This window comes from Mustela lutreola, chromosome 4, assembly GCF_030435805.1.
Source record: "Mustela lutreola isolate mMusLut2 chromosome 4, mMusLut2.pri, whole genome shotgun sequence".
Lineage (NCBI taxonomy): Eukaryota > Metazoa > Chordata > Mammalia > Carnivora > Mustelidae > Mustela > Mustela lutreola.
The window spans coordinates 150,466,676-150,482,630 of record NC_081293.1 but is presented as its reverse complement, the minus strand read 5'-3'; the positions used below and the strand labels follow the sequence as shown (position 1 = coordinate 150,482,630).

Here is a 15,955-nt window from a genome sequence, read left to right as displayed (position 1 = left end):
TATTTGAGAGAGAGAGCACAGGCAGGGAGAGGAAGAAGAAGGCTCCCCATGGAGCAGAGAGCCTGTCATAGGGCTTGAACCCAGGGTCCTGGAATCATGACCCGGGTTAAAGACAGACGCTCAGTTGACTAAGCTCCGAGGCACCCCTACCCCTCCCTTCTTCTGTCAGCCTTGTTGTCAATACTGAGAATGTGCAGTACCAGGCATCATGGTGAACTAAAGATAAATACAGTTTATGTCTTTAAGAAGCCCCCACTCTGGGTGACTGGGTGGCTCAGTTGGTAGAGCGTCTGCCTTTGGCTCCGGTCATGATCCCAGGGTCCTAGGATCGGGGACCATGTTGGGCTCCCTGCTTAGTGGGGAGCCTGCTTCTCCCTCCCTTACTCCCCCGTGCTCATGAGTGCTCTCTCTCTGTCAAATGAATAAATCCTTTAAAAGAGCCCACAGTGTAATAGAAAACATACTGTGACAACTCTAATGTAATGTAAAGTGAGGGTGTTTTAGTAAAGAGGTGGGTTGTTTCAGGTGACTTTTATAAAAGAGTGTAGGAGCTCCTTTGTTTTCTCCCTCAACGCAATGGGGAAAGAATTAAATTATTATCTATGTAATAGACTGATGGGATTATTATATTATTATTATTATTGTGAAATTAAAGTGCCTCAGGTGTCTGTCTTTTTATTTATTTACTTATTTTTATTTAGAGAGCAGGGTGAGGGGCAAAGGTTGAGGGAGGGAGAATATCAAACAGACTCCTCACTGAGCTCAGAGCCTGGCACTTGGCTCAATTTCATGACCCAAAGATCATGACTTGAGCCAAAATCAAGAGTCAGATGCTTAACCAACACAGCTATCCAGGCGCACATGTGCCCCCCCACACACTTCTTTTTAAGATTCTCTTTTTAGGGCACTTGGGTGACTCAGCCAGTTAAGTGTCTGCCTTTTCTTTTTTTTCTTTTTTTTTTTTTTTAAGATTTTTATTTATTTATTTGACAGAGAGAAATCACAAGTAGGCAGAGAGGCAGGCAGAGAGAGAGAAGAGGAAGCAGGCTCCCTGCCGAGCAGAGAGCCCGATGCGGAACTCGATCCCAGGACTCTGAGATCATGACCTGAGCCGAAGGCAGCGGCTTAACCACTGAGCCACCCAGGCGCCCAAGTGTCTGCCTTTGACTCAGGTCCTGATCCCCAGGGTTAGGGTCAGGGCTTGGGTTCCTTGTTCAGTGGAACCTCTTCTCCCTCTGCCTGTCACTCCCTGCTTGTGCACTCACTCACTCTGTCAAATAAATCTTTAAAAAAATAAAAATAAAAACCTTAATGATACAAGTAGAAAAATAGGGAACAAATTAAGATCATCTGAATCCTAATTTTAGCAAAGGAGGGGGGAGCCTTACCGATATCTGGAGGAACATGTTAAATATAGGGAACAGCAAATATAATGGCCTTAAAGCACTAGAATACCTGAAATGTTGGAGAGAAGGGAGGCCTGAGAAGACAAAGCTAATAACCAAGGGCTGGATTTTGCTGGGGAAAGAGGAAGAGGTTGGGAAGTGTGGCTTCAGCAGTCAAGAGGTAAATGCCTTTATAGAAAGGGGAGCTGCTATCAGAAGTCGTATATTTGTAATGTTATGTATTAGATACATGTTATGTATTAGATAGATGTTAGGCTTAAGAACTTTAAAGACTAGATGTGTTAAATTGTGTGAATGTCCACACTAGGTGAGCCTATTTTAAAAAAAAGTTGTCTTTCGGCGTATGAATTTTCTATTTCCCACACAAGTAATTCAAAATTAATTGGATTAAATAGTCAAAAACAGTGCATTTTTGTATTATGAAATACACATTGAAAGAAATATACCATAGATGGGAGTCATGAATACAGAAAACAAGGAAACTAACTTCCAAGAAAGCAAACATGGGCAAGTGGAATAACAAGTTTTGCCAATTTAACCTCCCACCAACAGTATAGGAGAGGGAGGTCTTTTCCTGAAACAAAAAGTGTTGCGATCTTAGTAAAGAAAAATAAGATATACTCTTCATTAGTTACAGCACACAATTGTTTCAAGATGAAATTAAGGTAACACAAAAACTGTATGACAAGATAAAAAGAACTAATGGAAGAACTTCTGGCTGACTCAGAATATGTGATTCTAGATCTCAGGGCTGTGAGTTCGACCCCTGCGTTGGGTGTAGAGTTTACTTTTAAAAAGCTAATGGAACTAAGGGGTAAAGTAAGACTATAAGATGTTAGTACAAAGATAGATACTGTGGAATCCTGTATACTTGAGATGATGCCCTAATTCTTGTGTACACTTGTAATTGATCCCTAAAAACTTATCCACTTAAGAAATCCACACATGGTCATAAAAAGCTGTTGCTCAACAGTTATGAGTCCCCATCGTATACTGTGCTGTGGAATCCAACTTAATTCAGGAATAATTTTTCATGGCATAATTTTCAGACGCCTACAAATACTGTTTCTTTGTAAATTTGAGAGGATACTCCCTTGATGCAGGAAGTGTAACTGGCATTTTAATGAGTTGGGAATAAAATTGACAGATTTGGGGAAAATGAGACTATCCAAAAGAGGATCTAGGGGCACCTGATTGCTCAGTTGGTGGCGCCTGTTGACTCTTGATTGGCAGGATTGTGAGTTCAAGCCTCATATTTTGGCATGGAGCCTACTTTTTAGATTTTGAGAGGGTGCAGGCAGGTGGCAGGAGCGGGGGCAGAGAAAGACTCTTGAGCCAGGAACTCCCCACACAGCTCCATCCCAGAACCCCAGAGATGGTGACTAGCCAAAGGCAGATGTTTAACTAATGGAGACATCCACACGCCCCTCTGACCACTCAATTTGAGAAAATTCAAAGTATGTATAGAGGAGAGAATGGGGTGTTTGTTGGGAGATGGATGGTAGTGAAGTTTGCACAGTGTGAATACTTAATGCCACAGATCCGTGCACTGTTAAAATGGTAAATATGTGTAATTCACCACACACAAAGACATAATAAAAAAATCAAACTCCCTAAAATAATATAGATCCACACATCTAATTTGGTATTATTTCTCTCTAGTGTATCCTGTCATTTGATGGTTGCCAAATGATTAGGTAACCAGTGAGGTAACTTGCTTCATGACTTGCTGTACCGTTGGTGCCTAGAACAGTGCCTGACATGGAGTAAATGGCCCAATACATGTTTGTACAAATGAATGAATGGGGATAGTAAAAGGAAAAAGATTGGTAGGGTCCATAACTAAATTCCCAATCAGAAAGTTACATCAAGTTAAACCAAAGAGCTAAAGTATTAAAGTATACAAAAGGTAAGGTATAAGCTGAAGTATGTTCAATCATGATGATCCTATAAAAGAATTAAGCATCACTTTTGTTACAAAACCCTCTAATAAAGGAAGAGAAGTGACTATAACAATTATGAAAGGATTGGGTCTTAACTCACCTTGAAAGTTCATTTATATGGAACACTGAGATCCCTGATGTCAGATAAGTGAAGCATTCTGATATTTACAAAATCAAGTGCAGAGAAGTCACAGTGGAAAATGTTCTTTTTTTGAAAGACATGAATTTTGTTTTCTGAGTACTGTACATTAAAAATTATTTTTGAGGGTGCCTGGGTGGCTCAGTGGGTAAGCCGCTGCCTTCGGCTCAGGTCATGATCTCAGGGTCCTGCGATCGAGGCCCACATCGAGCTCTCTGCTCAGCAGGGAGCCTGCTTCCCTCTCTCTCTGCCTGCCTGCCTCTCTGTCTACTTGTGATCTCTCTCTTTCAAATAAAGAAATAAAATCTTATAAAAAAAAACAAAAATTTTAAAATTATTTTTGAGGGGGCACATGGCTGGCTCAGTTGATAGAACATGCAATTCTTGATCTCTGTGAGTTTGAAACCCAGGTTGTGTGTAGAAATGTGTCTTTGAAAAAATTATTTTCAGGGTCCCCTGGCTGGCCCGGTCGATAGACCATAGGATTCTCTTTTTTTGTTTTTAATTTTATTTACAGGGGCGCCGGGGTGGCTCATTTGGTTAAGCAACTGCATTCTGCTCAGGTCATGATTCTGGAGTCCCGGGATCAAGTCCCACATCAGGCTCCCTGCCCAGCAGGGAGTCTGCTGCTCCCTCTGACCTCTCCCCTCATTCTTCTGCTCAATCTCTCATCTCTCAAATTAAAAAAAAAAAAAAATTTTTTTTAAGATTTTATTTATTTGAGGGAGAGCATGAGCATGGGGCCAAGGGGGCAGGACTGACAGAGGGAGTGGGACATGCAGACTTACTGCTGAGCAGGGCCTGATGAAGCACTGTTCCAGGATCCTGAGATCATGACCAAGCTGAAAGCAGACAAATAAGCCACCCAGCTGCCCCAGTAGAGCATGGGATTCTTGATTGTGGGGTTGTTAGTTTTAATCCCACATTGGGTATAGAGATTACTTACATAAAAATCTTTTGGGGGTAGGGAGGGGGGGGAATCTTCTGGGGGTGCCTGCATGGCTCAGTGCTGAGCGTCTACCTTCAGCTCGGGTCGTGGTCCCAGGGTCCTGGGTTCAAGCCCATCATCGGGCTCTCTGCTTGGCAGGAGTCCTGCTTCTCCCTCTCCCACTCCCCCTGCTTGCATTCCCTCTCTTGTGTGTGTCTCTGTCAAATCTTAAAAAAAAAAAAAAAAAAAAAGAATGGTTAAAACATTTAAAAAATAAATACATCTTTTAAAAGTTATTTTCAGCTCTTCCACAGGAGGCGTACACGCTGCCACTGGGGCCGCTGCCATGTCTCTAGTGATCCCTGAGAAGTTCAGCACATTTTGCGAGTACTCAACACTAGTATCGATGGGTGGTGGGAAATAGCCTCTGCCATCACTGCAATTAAGGGTGTGGGGCAAAGATAAGCTCATGTAGTGTTAAGGAAAGCAGACCTTAATCTCACTAAGAGGGCCGGCGAGCTCACTGAGGATGAGGTGGAAAGTGTGATCACCATTATGCAGAATCCTCGCCAGTATAAGATCCCAGACTGGTTTTTGAACAGAAGGATGTGAAGGATGGAAAGTACAGCCAGGTCCTGGCCAATGGCCTGGACAGCAAACTTCGTGAAGACCTGGAGAGACTGAAGATCAGGGCCCAGAGAGGGCTGCACCACTTTGGGGGACTTCTTGTATGAGGCCAGCACACCATAGGGTTCTGGGGCCACACTGTGGGTGTGTCCAAGAAGAAATAAATCTGTAGACCTTGTCTGTTAATAAAATAGATTATACACCTAAAAAAAAAAAATTATTTTCACTAATCTCTTTGTAAAGGTTCAAGTGTAATTAAATTTTTTTTTTTTTAAGACTACTTATTTGACAGAGAATACATGCAGGGGTAATGGGAGGGAGAAGCAGGCTTCCTGCTGAGCAGGGAGCCCAATGTGGGACTCAATCTAGGACCTGAGATCATGACCTGAGCCAAAGGCAGATGCCTAATGACGGAGGCACCCATACAAATGTAATTAAACTTTTAATATAATTTTTAAATTTTAAATTATTGTTTCTATGTTCTGATTCCTCAAGATTATGGCTGTTTACACTTATTTTTTTTTTTTTAAAGATTTTATTTGACAGATTACACGTAAGCCAAGAGGCAGGCAAAGAGGAAGCAGGCTTCCCACTGAGGAGAGAGCCCAATGTGGGGCTCAACCTCAGGACCCTGGGATCATGACCTGAGGCAAAGGCTTTGGCTCACCCAGGCGCCCCATGTTGTTTGTTTTTAAGTAATCTCCGTGCCCAATGTGGGGCTCAAACTCAGGACCATGAAATCAAGAGTTGAATTCAGAATGAGCCAGCCAGGCATCAATAATTAAGTACAAGACTCGAAGAAAATAAATACTTATCTTGTATACATGGATCCTGAATCCATTTGTACACCTCTGAATGGGAAGCCTAATATAAATATTCCAATCCATACCCTAACTTTGAAACTCAGTGGAGTTTGGGAATGCTCTACTACAACGATTAAGGTGTCTTCTTAAGTTCCAGCAAACAGGAGCACCTGGGTGGCTCAGTCAGTTAAGTGTTAGACTCAATTTTGTCTCAGGTTATGATCTCAGGGTCCTGGGATTGAGCCCCACATTGGGTTCTGTGCCCAGTGGAAAGTCTGCTATTCTCTCTGTTCCACCTATCCCCACTCATCCTCTCTCTCAAATCTTTTTTAAAAATTCCAACAACATTCAGGGATGCCTAGGTGGTGCATTCAGTGAAGCTCAGCTCATGATCTTTTGGGTGGTAGGATCAAGCCCCGCATCAGGCTGCCAGAAGTCGGCTTGAGATTCTCCTCTCCCTAAGGCCCTCCCGTGTGCTCTCTCTCTCAACTCTTTTTCTTTTCTTTTTTTTTTTTTTAATTCTAGCAAACATTCAGACATAGAAAATTATATTAGGGGGTGCCTGGGTGGCTCAGTCAGTTAGGCGTCTGACTTTAGCTCAGGTCGTGATCTCCGAGTCATGGGATCGAGCGCCGTGTGGGGCTCTGTGCTCAGCAGGGAGTTTAGAGATACTCCCTCCCTCTCCCTCTGCTCTTGCCCTGGCTTGTGCTCTCTCTCCAAAATAAAATTTTTTTAAAGATTTTATTTATTTATTTGATAGAGATTACAAGTAGAGAGGCAGGCAAAGAGAGAGGAGGAAGCAGGCTCCCTGCTGAGCAGAGAGCCCGAAGTGGGGGCTCTATCCCAGTACCCTGAGATCATGACCTGAGCCGAAGGCAGAGGCTTTAACCCACTGAGCCACCCAGTTGCCCCATCTCTGAAATAAAATCTTTTTTTTTTTTTTAAGATTTGTATTTATTTGACAGAAATCACAAGTAGGCAGAGAGAAGAGGAAGCAGGCTCCCTGTGAAGCAGAGAGCCCGATGTGGGGCTCGATCCCAGGACTCTGGGATCATGACCTGAGCCGAAGGCAGAGGCTTTAACCCACTGAACCACCCAGGCGTCCCTCTGAAATAAAATCTTAAAAAATAGTTCACATCTAGCATATTCACTTAGGAAAATATAGGGTGGGAAGCAACATGCAGTAGGGCAAGTTCAGGCATTCCACAAGTTTGTGTAGTAGTCCTCACCGCAGTACAACGTGTACAAAAATGATGAAATCTGCAGTGTGCAAGTGCAGGACTCTCCTGGAAGTTTTATGTTTCAGCACCCAGTATCTCTTGTAACAACTCTGTAGTATAGCTTCCAAAGTTCCTGGAAGAGCTACCCAGTTATGTTACTGCATTTGGAAGCTTCCAAGTATAGTGTCCCCACCAGATACAGTTTCTTCTGGTTCAGATGCATTTTACAAATCAGGTCACTTTTACCATATGCAAATGTAACAGAGATGACACCATAGTTATCAGGGTGCCAGAGAAACCAGTGTAATAAAAGGTCAAATTCTCATGCAGAAAGGGGCAGGGTTTTGTTAAAGGAATAGAGTCCAGAATGGAGCACCTGGGTGGCTCAGTGGATAAGCATCGGCTTGGGGCACAATCCCTGGATACCAGGGTCAGGCCCAGTATGGGGCTCCCTGCTCGGCAGGAAGCTTGCTTCTCCCTCTCCCACTCCCCCTGCTTGTGTTCCTTCTCTCGCTGGGTCTCTCTCTGTCAAATAAATAAAATCTTTAAAAAAATTTATTTCAGAGAGAGCACGAGAGGAGAGAGGGTCAGAACGAGAAGTAGACTCCCTGCTGAGCAGGGAGCCCAATAGCTCGCTCTCTCACTGTCTCTCTCCCCAACAAATGAATTAAATCTTTAAAAAATCTCCCCCAAGATATACTGGTAAAGTGAAAAAACATCAAGGTGTATAGTAGTATGTGTTCTATGCTGCCATTCAAATATTTATGTGTGGTGTGTACATGTACTTGCATAAAATGAAGATATGTTTATACTTCTGTAAATACTTCAGAAATACATGTGAGGGGCGCCTGGGTGGCTCAGTCGGTTAAGTAACCCACTCTTGGTTTTGGCTCAGGTCATGATCTTAGGGTTGTGGTATTGAGCCCCATATAGGGCTCCATTCTCTGTGGGAGCCTCTCCCATACTCTGATGGATTTTTTCCCTTTCTCTCTGCCCCTCCACCAACTCATGCTCTCTCTCCCCCTCAAAATAAGTAAATCTTTAAAAAAAAATAAAATACGGGCAACTGGGTTGCTCATTGGGTTAAATCCTCTGCCTTCAGCTCAGGTCATGGTCCCAGGGTCCTGGGATCAAGCCCCTCATCACGCTCTCTACTCAGCAGGGAGCCTGCTTCCCCCTCTCTCTCTGCCTGCCTCTCTGCCAACTTGTGATCTCTGTCTGTCAAATAAATAAAGGTCTTAAATAAATAAATAAAATACATGTGAAGTGGATATGATAGTTTCCTCTGGGGAGGGAAATTAGTTTACTGGAGGTTGTATATTGAAGGGAGACTTAATTTTCACAGTCCATTTTTTTTTAAAAGATTTTATTTATTTGACAGAGATCACAAGCAGGCAGACAGCAGACAGAGGGTGGGGGTGGGGGTGGGGGGGAGCAGGCTACCTGCTGAGCAGAAAGCCTGATGAAGGGCTCCATCCTAGGACCCTGAGATCATGATCTGAGCCGAAGTCAGAGGTTTAACCCACTGAGCCCCTTCACAGTCCATTTTTTTAAACATATAATGTATTATTATTTTTTTTAACATAATGTAGTATTATTTGTTTCAGGGGTACAGGTCTGTGAATCATCAGGCTTACACCTTTCACAGCACTCACTATAGCACATACCCTCCCCAATGTCCATAACCCAGCCACCCTATCCCTCCCCCACCACCTCCCAATAACCTTCAGTTTGTTTCCTGAGATTAAGAGTCTCTTATGGTTTGGGGCACCTGGGTGGCTCAGTGGGTTAAAGCCTCTGCCTTCGGGTCGGGTCATGATCCCAGGGTCCTGGGACGGAGCCCCGCATCGGGCTCTCTGCTCAACAGGGAGCCTGCTTCCTCCTCTCTCTCTCTCCTCCTTTCTCTCTCTCTCTACTTGTGATCTCTGTCAAATAAATAAAATCTTTAAAAAAAAAAAAAAAAGAGTCTCTTATGGTTTGTCTTTCTCCCATCTTGTTTCAATATTTTCCCTACCTCCCCCCGTGATTCCCCTCCCTGCCTCTCAAATTCCTCATATCAAAGAGATCATATAATTGTCTTTATCTGATAGACTAATTTCACTTAGCATAATACCCTCTAGTTCCATCCACTTTGTTGCAAATGGCAAGATTTTACAGTCCATTCTTTAGCACTGTTCAAATTTTTTAAAAATCATATGTGTTTATTGTCTATTTAAAATAATTTAGGGGCGGGGCACCTAAGTGGCTCAGTGGGTTAAAATCTCTGCCTTTGGCTCAGATCATGATCCCAGGGTGCTGGGATTGAGCCCCGCATCGGGCGCTCTGCTCAGCAGGGAGCCCACTTCCTCCTCTCTCTCTCTGCCTGTCTCTCGGCCTACTTGTGATCTGTCAAATAAATAAATAAAAATATTTTTAAAAAAATAATAATTTAGGGGCGCCTGGGTGGCTCAGTGGGTTAAAGTCTCTGTCTTCAGCTCAGGTCGTGATCCCAGAGTTCTGGGATTGAACCCCACATCGGGCTCTCTGCTCGGCGGGGAGCCTGCTTCTCTCTCTCTCTCTGCCTGCCTCTCTGCCTACTTGTGATCTCTGTCAAAATAAATAAATAAATAAATAAATAAATAAAATAATTTAGGAGCACCTGGGTGGCACAGTTGAATGAGCATTCAACTCTTGGTTTCAGTTCAGGTCATGATCTTGGGGTTCTAGGAAAGAGCCCCACATCCGGCTCTTTGCTATGTACAGAGTCTGGGTGAGACTCTGGGTGACCCCCCACCCTCCTCAAATAAATAAATCCTTAAGAAGAGATTTAATAAAATAAAATAGTCAAATTGTGATTTTCTTTTTAATTTCCAAAGATAAAATGTATAATTTTAAAACATGGAGTGATATTTGTCACCTAGTTTATTTTTTTTTTTTTATTTTTTTAAAGATTTTATTTATTTATTTGATAGAGAGAAATCACAAGTAGATGGAGAGGCAGGCAGAGAGAGAGAGAGAGAAGCAGGCTCCCTGCTGAGCAGAGAGCCCGATGCGGGACTCGATCCCAGGACCCTGAGATCATGACCTGAGCCGAAGGCAGCGGCTTAACCCACTGAGCCACCCAGGCGCCCTGTCACCTAGTTTACTGGAAAATTATTCTCAGTGTATGAAAAATTATTCTCAGTGTATGAAAAACCACTGGGGTGCCTGGGTGGCTCAGTGGGTTAAGCCGCTGCCTTCGGCTCGGGTCGTGATCTCAGGGTCCAAGGATCGAGTCCCGAATCGGGCCCTCTGCTCAACAGGGAGCCTGCTTCCTCATCTCTCTCTCTGCCTGCCTCTGCATACTTGAGATCTCTCTCTGTCAAATAAATAAATAAAATCTAAAAAAAAAAAAAAAAAACTGTAATTCTTAGAAATAATAATTTTTAAAAGTACTTTATTTATTTTTTTGGCAGCCAGAGATCACAAGTAGGCAGAGAGGCAGGCAGAGAGAGAGAGGAGGAAGCAGGCTCCCTGCTGAGCAGAGCCTGATGCGGGGCTCAATCCCAGGACCCTGGGATCATGACCGGAGCTGAAGGCAGAGGCTTTAACCCACTGAGCCACCCAGGCGCCCCTAGAAATAATTATTTTAACAAAATAATTAAGTGTCTGCCTTCAGCTCAGTCCCAGGACCTGGGAAGAGAGCCCCACATCAGGCTTCCTGCTCAGCAGGGAACCTGCTTCTCCCTCTCTGTGCCACTCCCCCAGCTTGTGCTCTCCCTCTGTTGAATGAATAAATAAAATCTTTTTTTTTTTTTCTGAAGATTTTATTTATTTATTTGACAGAGAGAGAGATCACAAGTAGGCAGAGAGGCTGACAGAGAGGGGGAAGCAGGCTCCCTGCAGAGCAGAGAGCCTGATGCAATGCGGGGCTGGATCCTCGGACTCTGAGATCCTGACCTGAGTCGAAAGCAGAGGCTTAACCCACTGAGCCACCCAGGTGTCTCAAATCTTTTTTTTTTTTTTTTTATGATTTTATTTATTTACTTATTTGTTGGGGGGGGGGGCACAAGCAGGCAGAGTGGCAGGCAGAGGCAGAGAGAGAAGCAGGCTCCCCACTAAGCAAGGAGCCCAATGGGGGGACTCGATCCCAAGACCCTGGAATCATGACTTGAGCCAAAGGCAGCAACCTAACCAACTAAGCCACCCAAGTGTCCCCAAATACATAAAATCTTAAAAGCAATAACAACGAGAAACTCTTACCTGGAAGAACCTCCTAGTTACCATTCTTGAATTCATCTAGCCCTTTTAAAATGGACTACTTGGATATGTGTACATACATGCTTGGTCAATCTTTTATGCCCATTATTTTTTTTTCTTCTCCTCCTCCTCCTGATTTTTATTCTTTTTGTTTTTTAAATATTTTATTTATTTGACACACAGAGACACAATGAGAGAAGGAACACAAGCAGGGGGAGTGGGAGAGGGAGAAGCAGGCTCCCCATCAAATGGGAAGCCCAATGTGGGACTCGATCCCAAGACCCCAGGATCATGACCTGAGCCAAAGGTGACTGAGCCACCCAGGCGCCCCTGATTCTTATTCTTATTCTTCTCCTTATTCTTCTCCTTTTCCCTCTTCTTCCTCTTCCCCTTCCCCTCCTTCTCCTTCTTCTTCTTCCTCCTCTTCTTCCTCTTCTTCTTCCTATGCTGCTGCTGCTTCCTGCTTTTGCTTCTTCTCCTGCTGCTTCTTCTGCTGCTTCTCCTTCTGCTCTTTCTTCTGCTGCTTCTCCTTCTCCTGCTGCTGCTTCTCCTTCTGCTGCTGCTTCTGCTTCTTCTCCTGCTGCTGCTTCTTCTGCTTCTTCTCCTTCTGCTTCTTCTTTTGCTGCTGCTTCTGCTGCTTCTCCTTTTGCTTCTTCTGCTGCTGCTGCTTCTGCTCCTTCTGCTGCTTCTTCTGCTGCTGCTTCTGCTTCTTCTCCTGCTGCCTCCTCTGCTGCTGCTTCTTCTGCTTCTTCTCCTTCTGCTTCTTCTTTTGCTGCTGCTTCTGCTGCTTCTCCTTTTGCTTCTTCTGCTTCTGCTTCTTCTGCTGCTGCTGCTTCTGCTCCTTCTGCTGCTTCTTCTGCTGCTGCTTCTGCTTCTTCTCCTGCTGCCTCCTCTGCTGCTTCTCCTTCTGCTTCTTCTTCTTCTGATGCTTCTTCTGCTTCTTCTTTTGCTGCTGCTTCTGCTGCTTCTCCTTTTGCTTCTTCTTCTGCTGCTGCTGCTTCTGCTTCTTCTCCTTCTGCTGCTTCTTCTGCTGCTGCTTCTGCTTCTTCTCCTGCTGCTTCCTCTGCTGCTTCTCCTTCTGCTGCTTCTTCTTCTGATGCTTCTTCTGCTTCTGCTTCTTCTGCTTCCGCTTCTTTTGCTTCCCTTCTGCTTCCCTTTCTCCTCCTCCTCCTTCCTTCCTCTACCCCCTCCCCCTTCCCTGCACACCCCCTCCTCCTCTGCTCTTCCTCTTCCCCCTCCTCCCCCTCTTCTTCTTTCTCCCCTCCTCCTCCTCCTTCTTCTATGGTTTTATTTATTTGAGAAAGAGAGAGAAAAAGAAAACATGAGCAGGGAGTGGAACAGAGGGAGAGGGAAAAGCAGGAAGCCCAATGCAGGACTCAATCCCAGGACCCCAGGGTCATGACCTGCTCAAGGCACACACTTAACCAACTGAGCCAACCAGGAGCCCCATTCTTCCTCTTCTTTTTAAGATTGTGTTTATTTATTTGAGAGAGAGAGATCAGGGGGATGAGCAGAAGGAAATGGACAAGCAGACCCCTTGCTGAGTGTTGGAGCCCGACATGGGGCTTGATCCCACAACTCTGAGATCATGACCTAAACCAAAACCAAGAGTTGGATGCTTAACCAACTGAGCCACCTATGTGTCCCTTCTTATTCTTTTTTAACCATTTAGCTAAATATTCTAGTTTGAAATCTCAGAATTAAGTAAAGCTTTAGAATTATTTAATGCAGCTCTCTGTCTAATGATGGAATCCCCTCTAGAACAAGTTACTCCTTAGATTAGGTAGTTTAAGGAAATGAGTCTTTTTTTAAGATTTTTTTCTTTTGAGATTTTTTTTTTTTAATTTGACAAAGAGAGAGATCACAAGTAGGCAGAGAGATAGGCAGAGAGAGAGGGAGAAGCAGGCTCCCCGCCGAGCAGAGAGCTTGATGCGGGGCTTAATCCCAGGACTCTGAGATCATGAACCGAGCTGAAGGCAGAGGCTTAACTCACTGAGCCACTCAGGTGCCCCAGGAAATGAGTCTTAAACTAGGGTCCATGGTTAGGAGTAATGGATGAACTTTAAAGAGACCCTGAACCTTTGAATATATATTCAGAACTAGATGTGTTTGTATTTGTGTTTATTTTCTCTAAATACCTTAATACTCCTATCAGATTCTAAAAAGTGTTCCAAACACTCCCCAAATAAAAAATCTTGGTCTTTTTAGGTTAACAGAATTGAAGCTATGTTTTGATTTGAAAATCATGAGTGGAAATATGAACGTTGGGAACCCACATTTTTCACTATGAGAAAAGAAAATGGACTAAGAGAAGGTGAAGAAGATCTCTGTCAAGTAGGGTTTGAACTGTAGGTATTAGCTTGCACTTACTCATATTAAAATGTTTCCTTTTTGGGGCGTCTCAGTGGCTGAGTTGTTAAGTGTCTCCCTTCAGCTCAGGTCATGATCCCGGGGTCCTGGGGTCGAGCCCCGCATCAGGCTCCCTGCTTGGCAGGGAACCTGCTTCTCCCTCTGCCTCCTCCTCTGCTTCTGTTCCCTCTCGCTGTGTCTTTCTCTGTCAAATAAATAAAAATAAAATAATGAATAAATGTTTCCTTTTATCAGTATTACACTCCCTCCATAGAGACAGAAAGCTTAAACAGACCAATATCTGGAAAAAGTAGATAAATTTACTAAAGAACTATCCCAGGAGAATACATTTATTCCTTTTTATATTCTTTAAAATCATCTGTAAGTAAAAATTTATTTATTTATTTATTTATTTTAAAAGATTTTATTTATTTATTTGACAGAGAGAAATCACAAGTAGATGGAGAGGCAGGCAGAGAGAGAGAGAGGGAAGCAGGCTCCCTGCTGAGCAGAGAGCCCGATGCGGGCCTCGATCCCAGGACCCTGAGATCATGACCTGAGCCGAAGGCAGCGGCCCAACCCACTGAGCCACCCAGGCGCCCAGTAAAAATTTATTTAAACAAAAACTGAAATGGGGGCACCTAGCTGGCTCAGTTGGCAGAGCATATGACTTTTTTTTTTTTAAAGATTTTATTTATTTATTTGAAAGACAGAGATCACAAGCAGGCAGAGAGAGAGGGGGAAGCAGGTTCTCCGCTGAGCAGAGAGCCCGATGCGGAGCTCGATCCCAGGACCTTGAGACCATGACCCGAGCCGAAGGCAGAGGCTTAACCCACTGAGCCATCCAGGTGCCCCAAGATGAAACCATTTTGAATTTAGGGTGGGCCGAAGTCCAGTGAGCCATGTCCTCAAAAGATGAAAGGTGCAAAGACTCGTGGAAAAGCCACGTGACTGACCACAGAGGGGCTGACTGGAGGGATGTGACAGAAGCCCAGGATGTCTGGAGCCACCAGAATTGGAAGAGGCAGGAAGGACCCTGCGCATATCTTGATTTTTGACTAGTGGCTTCTAGAGCTGAGAGAATAAATTTTGTTGTGTCTGAAGTCACTGTTTATGATAATGTTGATGGCCCGAAGAGAGGGACGCGCCTGCATGTACGGATCAGCTCTGTGTTCATGAGTTTGACCCCGGGGTGTGGATCTGTTCTTGATGAGGGCCATGTCCTGTGGGGTCTGCGGTGCTGAGGAGCACCGTCGGCTCGGGTGGGGAAGTCACCTGTCAAACAGAACTCCGGCAGCTGGGCCCGGGCCACCAGCTGCCAGCCACCTGCAGGTCTGTTTTGAAAATGTTTCATCCTGTAATATTCCAGGAGAGCATATGACTCTTGATCTTAGGGTCATGAGTTTTAGTCCCGCGTTGGGGTTGAGTTTACTTGAAGGAAGGAAGGAAAGGAAAGGAAGAAAAGGAGAAGAGAGGGAAGAAAGGAAGGGAAGGGGAAGGAAAGGAAGAAGGGCAAGGAAGACAGACTAAAATGTTTAAATGTTTCAAAACTACCATTTGAAAGAGGAGACAGACCACTGTGGTTAAAGTATATTCAATTATGATAAACAAAAAACTGGAAAAAAAATCTTAACCTTTAAGATAAGAATCATCCTGGGTTTCGACACCAAAAATCTCGTGGAGGCACATGTGTTATTTCCACTATTGGTAATGCTAGATTTGATGACGTTGTTAAAGTGGTGACTACCCCAAGCAGAGAAAAACAACTATCATATGATCTCCCTGATATGAGGAAGTGGAGATGCAACATGGGGGCTTAAGTGGATACAAGAAGAATCAATGAAACAAGATGGGATTGGGAGGGAGACAAACCATAAGTGACTCTTAATCTCACAAAACAAACTGAGGGTTGCCGGGGGGAGGGGGTTTGGGAGAAGGGGGTGGGATTATGGACATTGGGGAGGGTATGTGATTTGGTGAGTGCTGTGAAGTGTGTAAACCTGGTGATTCACAGACCTGTACCCCTGGGGATAAAAATATATGTTTATAAAAAATAAAAAATTAAAAAAAAAAAAGTGGTGACTACCAGACCTCTCCAATGTAAAAGAAAATTTCTGTTTTCTTTTATTTTTTTTTTATTTTATTTTATTTTTTTTTTTTAAAGATTTATTTATTTGTCAGAGAGAGAGCTAGCGAGAGCGAGCACAGGCAGACACAGTGGAAGGCAGAGTCAGAGGGAGAAGCAGGCTCCCTGCGGAGCAAGGAGCCCGATGTGGGACTCGATCCCAGGACGCTGGGATCATGACCTGAGCCGAAGGCAGC

At 44.1% G+C, this 15,955-nt stretch overlaps 1 pseudogene; it reads left to right on the top strand.

Annotated features, from left to right (window-relative positions):
- Window positions 1-2,194: 2,194 nt before the first annotated feature.
- On the top strand, window positions 2,195-8,452 carry LOC131829506 (small ribosomal subunit protein uS13-like; annotated as a pseudogene).
- The last annotated feature ends 7,503 nt before the right edge of the window (window positions 8,453-15,955 follow it).